General features: G+C 32.9%; 1 long non-coding RNA gene across 1 annotated transcript; it reads right to left on the bottom strand.

Moving 5' to 3' along the window:
* Nucleotides 1-6,863: 6,863 nt before the first annotated feature.
* Nucleotides 6,864-9,823, bottom strand: LOC132746525 (uncharacterized). Its single transcript, XR_009627991.1, has 2 exons — nucleotides 9,356-9,823; nucleotides 6,864-7,250 (listed from the first exon to the last, which is right to left on the bottom strand). It is a non-coding gene; the product is annotated as an uncharacterized LOC132746525 (long non-coding RNA).
* Between the last annotated feature and the right edge of the window lie 2,923 nt (nucleotides 9,824-12,746).

Raw genomic sequence — 12,746 nt, 5'->3', positions numbered from 1 at the left:
TAAGATATTTAAAGAAAACTTAAAGAAACCGTGATGGATATTATAGGATATAATAGACCGAAAATGAAAATAAACATGCGTATCTCTTTTATAGGTATAAAAGTAAATACTTAGCAAGTGCTTTTACATTAGATAAAAGCCCCAGTATCAGTAACAATACAAAGTTACTTGAGAAAAGTATTCGGTATATACATCACCTACGCCCTGTGCTACTGGTGAAATATATATGTTTGAGATCAGTGGTGCATGTTGGTTAGCAGATCATTACTGAACAGCGGCTGAATTTCGTTGGAAAGGTATTATATGACTATATGTAACAATTATTGAATAATGAAACTATAACAGTCCATTTGAATTGTTTTGATTATATATTTCATTTTTATTAATAAACGATAAAGTAATGCATTTGAAAATTAATGTATAGAGATGAATACAACACACCAGAATATATGTATTAATGCATCAAAGTACAGTACATAGATCTGTAACATGGAAAGCTATACAAAAGGATGTACTATAATTTGGTAATTAAGTCTTGTAGGATGATTCAATTAATTGACTTTGTATAGAGTTCAATCCAGATCATGAATTTTATTAGACAGCATCACTGGAAACCCAATATTACTGTTTCAATATTCTATACTGCAGTCCATTTAACGGGTGTTTCAAAAAATGATTTCTTTATTGCTCATCTTTCAGCTTGCCTAGCAATACACAGATGGAACATTACATCTTCCTTGTCTCATAAATAACTATGGAAGAAAAAAGCCTTGTTGTGAGTGACATTGACCTTGGTCAGAAGATGACCCCTATTGTTTTTGAGGTCAGTAGGTTAAAATCAACATGGCCTTGATGACAAAAATGGATTATATTATCAAGCAATGTATACTTCAGTACTTTCAGTGCTTTGATTTGTTTACTTTCTTAGATCATTTGTGAGTAGCGTTTTGAAGGTGTCTTTTAAAACTTTATTTTTTTCATATCCTGTATACCTGAGACATTTGTCAAGCTACAAGTGTCGTATAACATTAGAAGGAAGCTAGTAAAAAGGATTAAGCTACTTTTAATGAGATAACCGCCGTTGATTCAGTGCTTCATTAACGAATTCGGCGTTACCTCGTAAAATGCTTTCAATTGCGTTTTATCTGCTTAATTTATTGTAAATTGGACAATATCTCAGGTTCACCGAATATAAAAAAAATCATAAAGCTATATGTACGTTATTGTATTTAAAGATATCAACGAAACTAAAAATCGCCATCCATACACTAGTCAGGTCGTCATTTTCACGAACGATCTTGAAAAATTAACATTATCATGGAAATATTTTTGATGAGGTTGAAAGTATAATGTCTCAGCAACCGTATGCGCTAACTCATTTCTTCTGATTTGGTGTACAATAAAAATATTAGTCCATTTACTTATCGCGGTGCTCGTTTTAGCCACTACATTGCACAATTCTGCGTTACTTTTGCACAATTCCTGCGTTATTTGCACATTCCTGCGTTACTGGATATTCATGGTGTATATGAAGGAAAAAAATAGCATGTTTTCAATATTGTAAGCAGTGAATTATTGGAGTACCAGGAGCGTATCTTAGATATTTTATAAATAATAATATCTGAAGTTTTCATATAAGCTAATTTGGATTACAATATCTCTTTCCAAACTCTCGTTATTGTTCGAAAAAAATGCTACTATTTTTATTAATGGCCATGACCTTTACCTTGATCCCAGGAGTGAGTCCATATGCTATACTAACCGTATCCGTATAAGCTTGCTATATACCAAGTTTGATTACATTATATCATTCCTAACACTTATTGTCCAGAAACCATTTTTCTATTTCAGTAACGGTGACCTTGACCACAGGGGGTCCAATTGCAATGCAACCGGAGTCTTCATATAAGCTTGCTACACACAAAGTTTGATTACAATATCTCATTCATAAATTAAGTTATTGTTCGGAAACCATTTTTCTATTTTTAGTAACGGTGACCTTGACCAAAGGAGGTCCAAATGCAATACCAAACGGGGTTTTCATATTAGTTTGCTATACACCAGGTTTAATCACAATATCTCATTCCTAACTCTAGAAATTGTCTGGAAACCATTTTTCTATTTTTATATTTCATATATATCACGCGGGAAAATATGCACCTGTTATATTTAAGTACTGTTTTTTTAATAAATGTTTGGTAGGAAAATGTACTATAATCATAAATATTATAGCAGTTTTAGCTGGGAAAGGATTATAAAACCGGAACATAGCATATAATCTTTTTTTCAATTTTCTAATTCGTTTTGGAAAAAAGAAATGATCCAACACTGAAATTTTCATTTTAGTATTTATTTCTAAAAAAATCACTGTTTCACATTAGAAGCAAATGTTTCAGCAGACATTATATAGCGAATCTGTTTCGTCTCGAACACACTATAGCAACACATTCATTAAACAACTTTACATTCATCAACACTACATAAGTGTATCAGGGGTTTACATTTTCTTTGACAAAACAATCCAAATGAAATTCAATGTATTACAAAAATTTTGTCCGAAGGTATAGTATAAAAAAATAAAAATGATAAAAAATATTAAGCCGATCTAAAGTTGAAAATCTAATCCATGTAATGTGTTGGTTGGTTGAAGTACCCGCGACGTGTCAATGTGTAATTGTACCTAAGTGTTTCTTTCATAAAAGCAATCAAACAAGGCTCCTAGTTGTTGCAACAACATTTACAATTGATGACTAGGCCAAGCAAAGATGGTAAAGATGGATAAACACGCTCGCACACAGACACTTGGGGGTACACAGACACTTGGGGTCGAGGATCGAACTTTTAACCCCATCCTGAATTTTTACCTTTACACAAAAAAGAATTTTATTTCCGTAATGCAATCCGTTAAAAATCAAATTTGATCTAGTTGAAAAATACATTTTTTTTTCAACTGGTAAAGTATCGCACCCAATTTGTCTGTGAACATGAAGCCATCCGAAATCAAAACAATAAACACATTTTATGATATCTCAGTGAATATATCATATTATGTTGTATTGACTGCGCATGCTCAATAGTATCTTTTCTTACTAATATTACACATGTTGCAATTTACCGCCAGGTCAAAAACTTATATAGGCAGTCTTGCGACAATGTTTAATACCGCGTGTACAAATTAAGAATGAACAAAACTTAGAAACATTTCTTGACAATACATTTAGGCAATATTTAAAAAATATCAATAAGTACAAGGAATGTATAAAAATGTGTACAAAGTTTTCGAGGTATTGGTAATATCTATAGTATAACTAACGCAACAATTCCACCAAACTTCCATCACTAGACATTAAAACAAGATATGTTTGTAAAACATGTATGCCCCCTATCAGCAGCCAATTAGTCATGTGATAAGGTTATTATGCATGACTTCTGACCCAGTGATCAAACAATTAATAAGGGTTATAAAGTATCTACTGGTCATGACCTTGACCTTTGACCCCTTGACCCAAAACTCAATAGGGGTCATCTGCTGGTCACGACCAATCATCATACAAAGTTTGAAGTTCCTAGGCATAGGCGTTTTTAGTAAATTGATCAGAAACCGTTTTTACCTACAAGGTCAATGTGACCTTGACCTTTGACCCCTTGACCCCAAAATCAATAGGGGTCATCTGCTGGTCATGACAAATCACCATACCAAGTTTGAAGTTCCTAGGCCTAAGGATTCTTTATTATTGATCGGAAACCGTTTTAACACACAGGGTCAATGTGACCTTGACCTTTGACCCTAAAATCAATAGGGGTCATCTGCTGGTCATGACCAATCACCATGCCAAGTTTGAAGTTCCTAGGCCGAAGCGTTCTTTAGTTTTTGATCAGAAACCGTTTTTACTTACAAGGTCATTGTGACCTTGACCTTTGACCCCTTGATCCCAAAATCAATAGGAGTAATCTGCTGGTCATGACAAATCACCATACCAAGTTTGAAGTTCCTAGGCCTAAGCTTCTTTAGTTATTGATCAGAAACCGTTTTTACTTACAAGGTCAATGTGACCTTGACCTTTGACCCTTTCACCTTAAACTCAATAGGGGTCATCTGCTGGTCATGACCAATCACCATACCAAGTTTGAAGTTCCTAGGCATAAGGGTTCTTAAGTTATTGATCGGAAAGCATTTTTACCTACAAGGTCAATGTGACCTTGCCCTTTAACCCCTTAACCCCAAAATCAATAGGGGTCATCTGCTGGTCATGACCAATCACCATACCAAGTTTGAAGTTCCTAGGCCTAAGGGTTCTTAAGTTATTGATCGGAAACCGTTTTTACCTAAGAGGTCAATGTGACCTTGACCTTTGACCCCTTCATCCCAAAATCAATCGGGGTCATCTACTGATCATGACCAATCATCATCTCAAGTTTGAAGTCCCTAGGCCTAAGGGTTCTTTCATTATTGATCGGAAACCGTTTTTACCTACAAGGTCAATTTGACCTTGACCTTTGACCCCTTAACGCCAAAATCAATAGGGGTCATCTGATTGGTCATAACCAATCATCATACCAAGTTTGAAGTTCCTAGGCCTAAGGGTTCTTTTGTTATTGATCAGAAACCGTTTTTACTTACAAGGTCAATGTGACCTTGACCATTGACCCCTTGACCCCAAAATCAATAGGGGTCATCTACTGATCATGACCAATCACCATACCAAGTTTGAAGTTCCTAGGCCTTAAGGTTCTTTAGTTATTGATCGGAAACCGTTTTTACCTACAAGGTCAATGTGACCTTGACCTTTGACCCCTTGACCCCAAAATCAATAGGGGTCATCTACTGATCATGACCAATCACCATACCAAGTTTGAAGTTCCTAGGCCTTCAGGTTCTTTAGTTATTGATCGGAAACCGTTTTTGCTTTCAAGGTCAATGTGACCTTGACCTTTGACCCCTTGACCCCAAAATCAATAGGGGTCATCTACTGATCATGACCAATCACCATACCAAGTTTGAAGTTCCTAGGCCTTAAGGTTCTTTAGTTATTGATCGGAAACCGTTTTTGCTTTCAAGGTCAATGTGACCTTGACCTTTGACCCCTTGACCCCAAAATCAATAGGGGTCATTTACTGGTCATGACCAATCACCATACCAAGTTTGAAGTTCCTAGGCCTTAAGGTTCTTTAGTTATTGATCGGAAACCGTTTTTGCTTTCAAGGTCAATGTGACCTTGACCTTTGACCCCTTGACCCCAAAATCAATAGGATTCATCTACTGGTCATGACCAATCACCATACCAAGTTTGAAGTTCCTAGGCCTAAGGGTTCTTTAGTTATCACTCGGAAACCATTTGGTCTACGGACCGACGGACCAACAAGTGCAAAGCAATATACCCCCTTTTCTTCGAAATGGGGGCATAATAATTCTTATGAAAGAAAATGCGATTTTTTATACACATTTTAACAGCTTTTTTAATTAGTATCACACAAACAACTATTTCATCAGAACACTAGAGTTCTTCAGTACACACAAAAGCACAATTCTTTTGGGAAAAGGTGCTGATTAAGCAAAACAAAAGTCATGTATCATTATTGGTTACCAATCCATCTACATGTATATATATACACATCTAAAAACTTCTAAAATTGGAACACTAAATAAAACTAAAAAGCTGCCGCACTGGACGAGAAAAACACTAACCAAGATTCATTCTTAATAAGCCAACATCCTTTTTTAACTTCTAGGGATTCATTCCAGAGACAAAATTAGAAAATTTACGCACGCTCTTTATGCCAGGTATCAGTTTTGTACGAATGAAATAAACACATATTGATAGATAACCCTATACATTCTATTTTGAAAGCACGTGATGTTGCTCTTTCTAAAAAAAAACACATTCGCCTATCTGCAAGTGAATTTTCGCGCGTATATTTAAAAGCTCTTCAAGATGGAGTTAAATGTAACAATGCGCATATTCGCGCGTCTTTTTATAAGCTCTTCAAAAAGGAGTTAAAATGTACTAATGCACATATTCGCATCAATGGGCGGAGAGTGATTTCACACAGGAAGCTTTCATACGCTTGTGCGGTTAAAGATTTTATCAAAAAAGTAGCTAAAATATGTATTTATAAAATATTTTATTACGAATTTTGTTGTGCAATATATATGAACGCAACATTGTTGCAAAGAAGGAAATTATTATCTTTCTCGACTGCCACCTATATATATACATGTATATCTATATATATATTTCACAATGTACATGTATGAAGCATATAATGAATACTTACAAAATTTATGGCATTAAAATAATAATGCATAGTAATGTATTTAATACACGGATAAAAATTCAAAAAAATGAAACATAAATGGGAAAATATCTCTTAAGTTTCTTTTTCTCAGCCAAAAATGCTTGAATAAAGTTTTTTAAAATTTTGAGTTGTAAAAATTTTTAAAAAATGGATGTTTTTGAGATTCCGTCAGTAAAAAATTACTAAAAATATAAAACTCCTCTACTTATAACGCTGTTTCAACGTATATTTTAGTGGAAATCATATAGGTCTGTGACTATGTACCGACAAACATATTATGTAAATGTAAGAAAAACCACACACATTAAATGAATTGACAAAACAAAAATAACCTGCAAATACTACCATGAAGTTGAATTAAAAAGTTTTCCTTTACAAGAAAAAATGCATTTAAGTACCATTTTAGAACCATAAATTTTCATTTTCAATGTTACACAATATAAGAAATTAAACAACTTTTTTACAATGTTTTGTGTCTTATTTATATACACATAATAACTGATAAAACCAGGTTTAATATAAAATTAACAATATTTTATTTCTAAGTCAAGGGAGATAATTCTTAAAAAAACTTTAATCGTCACCACCATCGTATCCACACCCACCGCCGCCTCCCCCACCTCCACTGCTTCCTCCAGAGTCCCCACCTCCGGAATAACCGCCCCCAATATCCCCACCACCGGAATAGCCACCCCCCAATATATCCCCACCACCGGAATAGCCACCTCCTGTATGTGAGTCGCTACTTCCGGTAGTACCTCCCCCAGTATTTGTATCCCCACTTCCGGTATTATCTCCTCCAGTATTAGTGTCAGTTTTTCCAGAATTATTCCCCCCTGTATTAGTAGTATTATTTTTCTGTGATTTCTGTAACGGTTGGTTTATCTGTTTCCGAGTTCTTTCCTTTTTTTCAGGTTCATGGTTAGAAATTTGTCTCTCGTCATCATCATTGTCTGAAAATAGTTACAGAAACAGTTAGAATAGTTATGACAACTGAGGTTTATGGTTTAACCTTTAACCTGCCGTATCTACGTAATGGATTTGCCCAGTAATGAATTTGGAACAGTCCATTCAAAATTTAAAGGGATTCAAATACGAAAATTTGAGCTACCAACAGTAAAGTGCCATACTAGACTTGCACATGTGTTCAGACTGGGCGGGCTCTATACTGACAACAAAGGCTTATCAATTCCGGTTCCAATAGGTTTATTTTTTAAGACAATAAAAGAAGCTTTTGTTGGAACTATTCTTGTTAAGAAAGTAAAACTAAGATAAGTTAAGTATAAAAAGGTTTAAAGGATGATGGTACTTTGAAAATACATTGTACTTGGAAATGAGGAAAACATATATCATCATCAATGCGGAAGTACATATAATAATACACTTTTATATTCAATATAATTATATTGTTTCCCTTTTTTAACTTAACATTCATATTATGAAGTGTATTAAGTAGGCAATCAAACTTGTATATTTACTCAAATTCATTATTCATTATCAATGTTCTTTCTGTATAGAAGTAAAGAAAAAAAACGCTATACATACATTTATATAGAGGTTTTGAGTTAATTATAAGTAAGTTATGTACTGTTTTGACAATCACCTAATGCTTATGTAAACTATAACGTTTACCGCAGAGCACGAAGGTACATTTTTCAGACTTAACTTGAGACAAAATTGCATGTAAGATTGAAAAAAAACTTATATTGTCAAAATGAATTGCGTTTTAAGTCATTGCAAGCACTTATTTATTGCTAATCTTCGAACCGTATTTAAGAAATAAAAGAAAAAAAACATATAAAAGGTATATATTTCCACATACACCGTTGCATCTGGTTACCAAATTTTAAATAGCAGTTAGTTAAAATAAAATATGAAAACCCAAAACATGTATAATAAAAAACAAGTGTATAAAAACGTTTTCGTTTATTTATGATATTATTAAAAATAAAAAAATATCTGTAAAAATTTTAATTCTTGCATAAAAAACTTCCTTTTTTAAATTGTGTAATATCATTTAAAAACTAAAATCATCCCTACAATTGTGAAAACGGGTGACAAAAATGCCCAAAAAAAATAAATTTATTTGGGTCGAAATTTGCACAGGGATAAACTTTTTTTTAGTAAATAAGGGGCGTCACTGTTACAGGCCCAAAATTTGACTAAAATTTTCTGTAAATTTAGGGTTTAAAAGTTAAAGTGCTGTAAATGGGAAAATTCTCCCCTTTTTTGGGTTCACAAACGAACCCCTTTTAACGAAAAAGCCACGAATGCCTGAAAAATCTTCATTTCACGTTAAGCGGACAGTCAGACGTTGACATTATAAATAAGTTAAATAACCAGTCTAAAAATAGATATATCCCATCTATTCCATTTCATTATAATGAATATCAAGGGAGGTAACAAGAATCACATTTGCAGGGCATGACGGAAATTATTTCATATATTTTTCCAACTAAAAAGCTAATATATATAATAAAGCACTAATTCTGAAATACAATTTCTCTTCTATTATTATATCAAATTATATTATAACAACTGAAAACCAAGCCATGTGTTCAAACCGTGTAACAAAAAAAAAATATTTAAACGAGTGTGCTGGTTGGGATAACACGTGCAATAAAGATTCATTTTATTAAAATCTATGTCAAATCACAAGGGAGCCACTTCAAAAAATGCATTGCAAGGATAACATAAAAAAACTCAGACAATATAGCAAATTTTATGACTTCTGATATATTCTGTAAAAGAATTAAAAAGCAGTATTTCCAAGATCTTGAAAAACATTTCCGTGCAAGAATACACAAGATTTTAAAGGGTATAAACGGGACGCCCAAGGACGATTCATCGCGTGCATGGGATCACCTACTAAACATACAAATTCAGTGCATTTATTAATTTTGCTCATGTCACCCACTCGTGACCCTTATTAGTAAACTCAATTTTGGAACAGAACAGAAGAGAACATGGAACACGACAAAAACAGCTTGGTTTACAGCAGAAGAAAACTAGCGTAAATCTGGTTATTTTAGCTGATTCTCTTTAAGTAAGTTCTTACCTCGTTATGTTTAACGCACTAACAAAAACAAAATAAAAAGAAATCGATAAAATGCAAATAAATATAATGTAGAGAAATGAACCATGCTTAACTTAAAATATTTTAAATGAGCGTTTTAGTAAAGGTTTTTATCCAGTGAAGCTCTTTAACTAGTTCAAGTTGTATTAAACATCATCCCGTACAGGTTATAAACCGACTTTCTAGCTTATTTTAACTGGTGGAGAATAATTGCACGTGCTCATACGTGCACAGTCATACAATTCTTAGATAGAAATCAAATGGAAAAGGATCTGCACGAGATTTGAGTACACAATGCTGTTTAAACATCACGAAAAATGAGAATATTCGAGCCAAAATAAAGGAATACTACATTAAAACTTCTTATTTATATACCTATCAATTTGACAGGAGCACGTGCGAGTTCAATATAACTGAAAAATTGTTAGTTTCGGGTTTTTCTCTTGTAAATTTGATTTATATGCTTCTAGTTTTATTTTCTTTTTTTTGGGTTCGAAAAAAACCCAAAATAAGCATTTAAAATTTTTTTGCCAAATTTTTTAATAAAAATAAATCCTCCCCGATTTATAAAAAAATTTTCCCCCTTAGGAAAATTAAAAAATTTCCTCACAGTGTTTACCCCCCCTTGGGGAAAGGTTCCATGATAAAGGGGAGATTAAACTGGTAGGGTTGGGTTTTTTTTAAGAAAATCATAAAATTTTGAAGCCGAACTCAAAAAGGTTTTACATTTTTTTATAAAAACGTGTATTGATGAAAAAAAAATGAAAATAAAATTAAAAATTTGGGTTTTTAAAAAAAAGTTTCCCAAATTTTAATTAAATTTTTTGATATTAATTTTATGAAAATAGTTTAATTGGGGCATGAAATTAAAAATAAAATTACATAAACGGACAGCATGCATTCTAAAATGTGTTGGAAGACAACAACTTTATATTTATTCTCTAAAATGAACGAATGTTATTTATACATTGCTTTTGCGGTTTTCACAATCCGTTCACCGGAAGTCAACGAATTGACAGCGCAAGCACTTCCGGTTGCAATTAGTTTATAACAGATAATTAAAGTGGGAAAATAATGTACTATAACTTAAAATAATAATAAATAGATTGTTAGCCACTTATTGTTTCTGCTATTTTCTTTTTTGAAGAGCGAAATAAATTGTAACTGTGCATTTTGTAAGCAAGTACATGATAGATAGCTAATTAAGATTGTACATGCGTTCTTGTTTAATGCAAAGATTTCTTAAGCATTAGTTGGAAAGTAAACATATTTTGGAAACACGAAAAGGCCTTGCACTTTAAAAACAAGACGTAAATATTCATTAAATGAAATAATGAAAAAAATTTTTTAAGGGCTGGAAAAAAAAAAAATTAAAAAACTTTTTTGGTCGGGTTCGGGGTTTTGGGCCCAAAACTTAAATAAACCCAAACTAAAAAAGCACCTGTTCCCTGGGGGTTTTTTCTGGGTCCACTGGCTTTTCCATTTAACATGGGGAAAGTTTGCCCCTTGGGTCGGGAAATCTGTTTTAAAGAAAACCCCATAGAAAAAAACTTTAAATTAAAAAAAATAAAAAGGGAAAAAAAAGAAAAAACAAAATTTTAGCAAAAAATTTAAAATTGCCCTGCCCCTGTCTAAAAAATTTAATGCTACGTCCTGCAAATAAGAAACGCCTGTAGATCGCGATTGATAATGATTGTCCGTCTTGCCAACGGAAAAAGTGGGACCGCGTAAATGTATGCCCGGATTTATTTTTAAAAGGTTCCATTTTCTTGTTTGGGTTAATGAACACCATTGGATTGTCAACGGCTTTTAGAAGACAAAAATAGTCTTTTTAGGAGGTTGTTGAATCAAACACCAATTGACATAACTACCATCCCTACGCCATTGTGTGATCTATATCGTATACATGAACATAATCTGAAATCGATATTCGTGCGCCAAAATGAACTGTGCCAAAACATCTACGATCGCAAATTATCTGCATTTAAGCATGCAAAAATAAGATTAGGTAATATCTCGCGCGTCTACAGTTGCAGACGTTATTTTCAAATCAATTTCTTATCAGATGATTATTAAAAGGTAGCATTGCTTCCATGAAATTCTATATTCCACTCTTCCTTTCTAAACGTGCATACAGCCAAAAGCAAAAAAAGTAGTTCTAGTGAACGCATTTAAAGTTAACAGACGTTTTATTCCTTTTCAGAACTTCCCCAGCAGACGACAGCTTTGACATTAGTCCCTTTTAAAGTGAAATCTTCGGAAAAGGCAAAATTTTAAAACTTAAATTTTACCAAATTGAAAAAAGAAATAATAAATGCATAACAAAAATATCTTTAATGGACCATTAATGAAACATTGAGCATAAATTAATAATAAATTTATTTACTGAATTCATTGAATGCAAATGTTTATGATACTTATTGTCAAAAATAGTAAATAAATATTGAGCATGTTCTATTATAACCACATTAAAATGACAAAAAATAAACAGCCTTTTTTTTAACCATACTTTCTTGATTGTATTAAAAGCAAAATAAAAAGTTTGTTCATTTAACCCTCCTTGTTGAGCTTTAATCCAACACCACATTTCTACTTCTTTTATGGCCCTTGAAATGGGGCGGTTTTGGCTTATCATTTTTTCCTTGAACCCCTCCAACTACAATGACAATAAGCATACATTTCCCAAGATAATATTCGGTCCCTTAAATGGCAACGTGTTAAAGCAAATTAAAATTTCCGGGATTTTGTTCTTTCTTCTTCTCTGTCCTTGATTTTAGTCAAAGTGGTGTTAAAATTTAATTGTTTAATAAATATAACATGTTTTAAAATACTTTTCTTTTTTTGAAGTTCCTGTTTTTTCAAAAAACCTCTTGGTAAATGGACATTTTTATAGCACTCTTGCAAATAAAGAACCAAGAGCCCGTAATTTGTTATTGTTTAAAATATAAGAAAAAAACCCGTTTTTTTAGGCCCCACATGGAGGTGTAAGTCATATGGCGACTTGTCAGCTTTTTATTGGAAAAGGTAGACCTCAGATGCCCCTTCGTGCACATTATTATCCGGCAACGAGCGGGCACCTGAGTAGAACTACTGATCTTTACGTCAACTTCCCTTTTTAAAAACGAGGTTTGCGAAAACAGTATATGTATATAAAGCCTATAATACATTGAAGCGCCAAACACCAAAATTTCTTTGGACTTATTTTTTGTAGTTATCGTCCACCTTTATACCAACTCATTTTCATGATTTTTGAGAGAACCATTTCAAATTAAGTCATAAGAACCATTTTCAACCCAGAATGCATGTTTACTGAATTTCAAGATTGAAATAAAAACTGATAAAAGTCATTAATGCGATTTGATAATCATTTTTT

This window comes from Ruditapes philippinarum, unplaced genomic scaffold, assembly GCF_026571515.1.
Source record: "Ruditapes philippinarum isolate M1 unplaced genomic scaffold, ASM2657151v2 ctg293_1_1_1_1, whole genome shotgun sequence".
NCBI classification, from domain to species: domain Eukaryota; kingdom Metazoa; phylum Mollusca; class Bivalvia; order Venerida; family Veneridae; genus Ruditapes; species Ruditapes philippinarum.
This window is presented reverse-complemented; position numbering and strand designations above follow the sequence as displayed.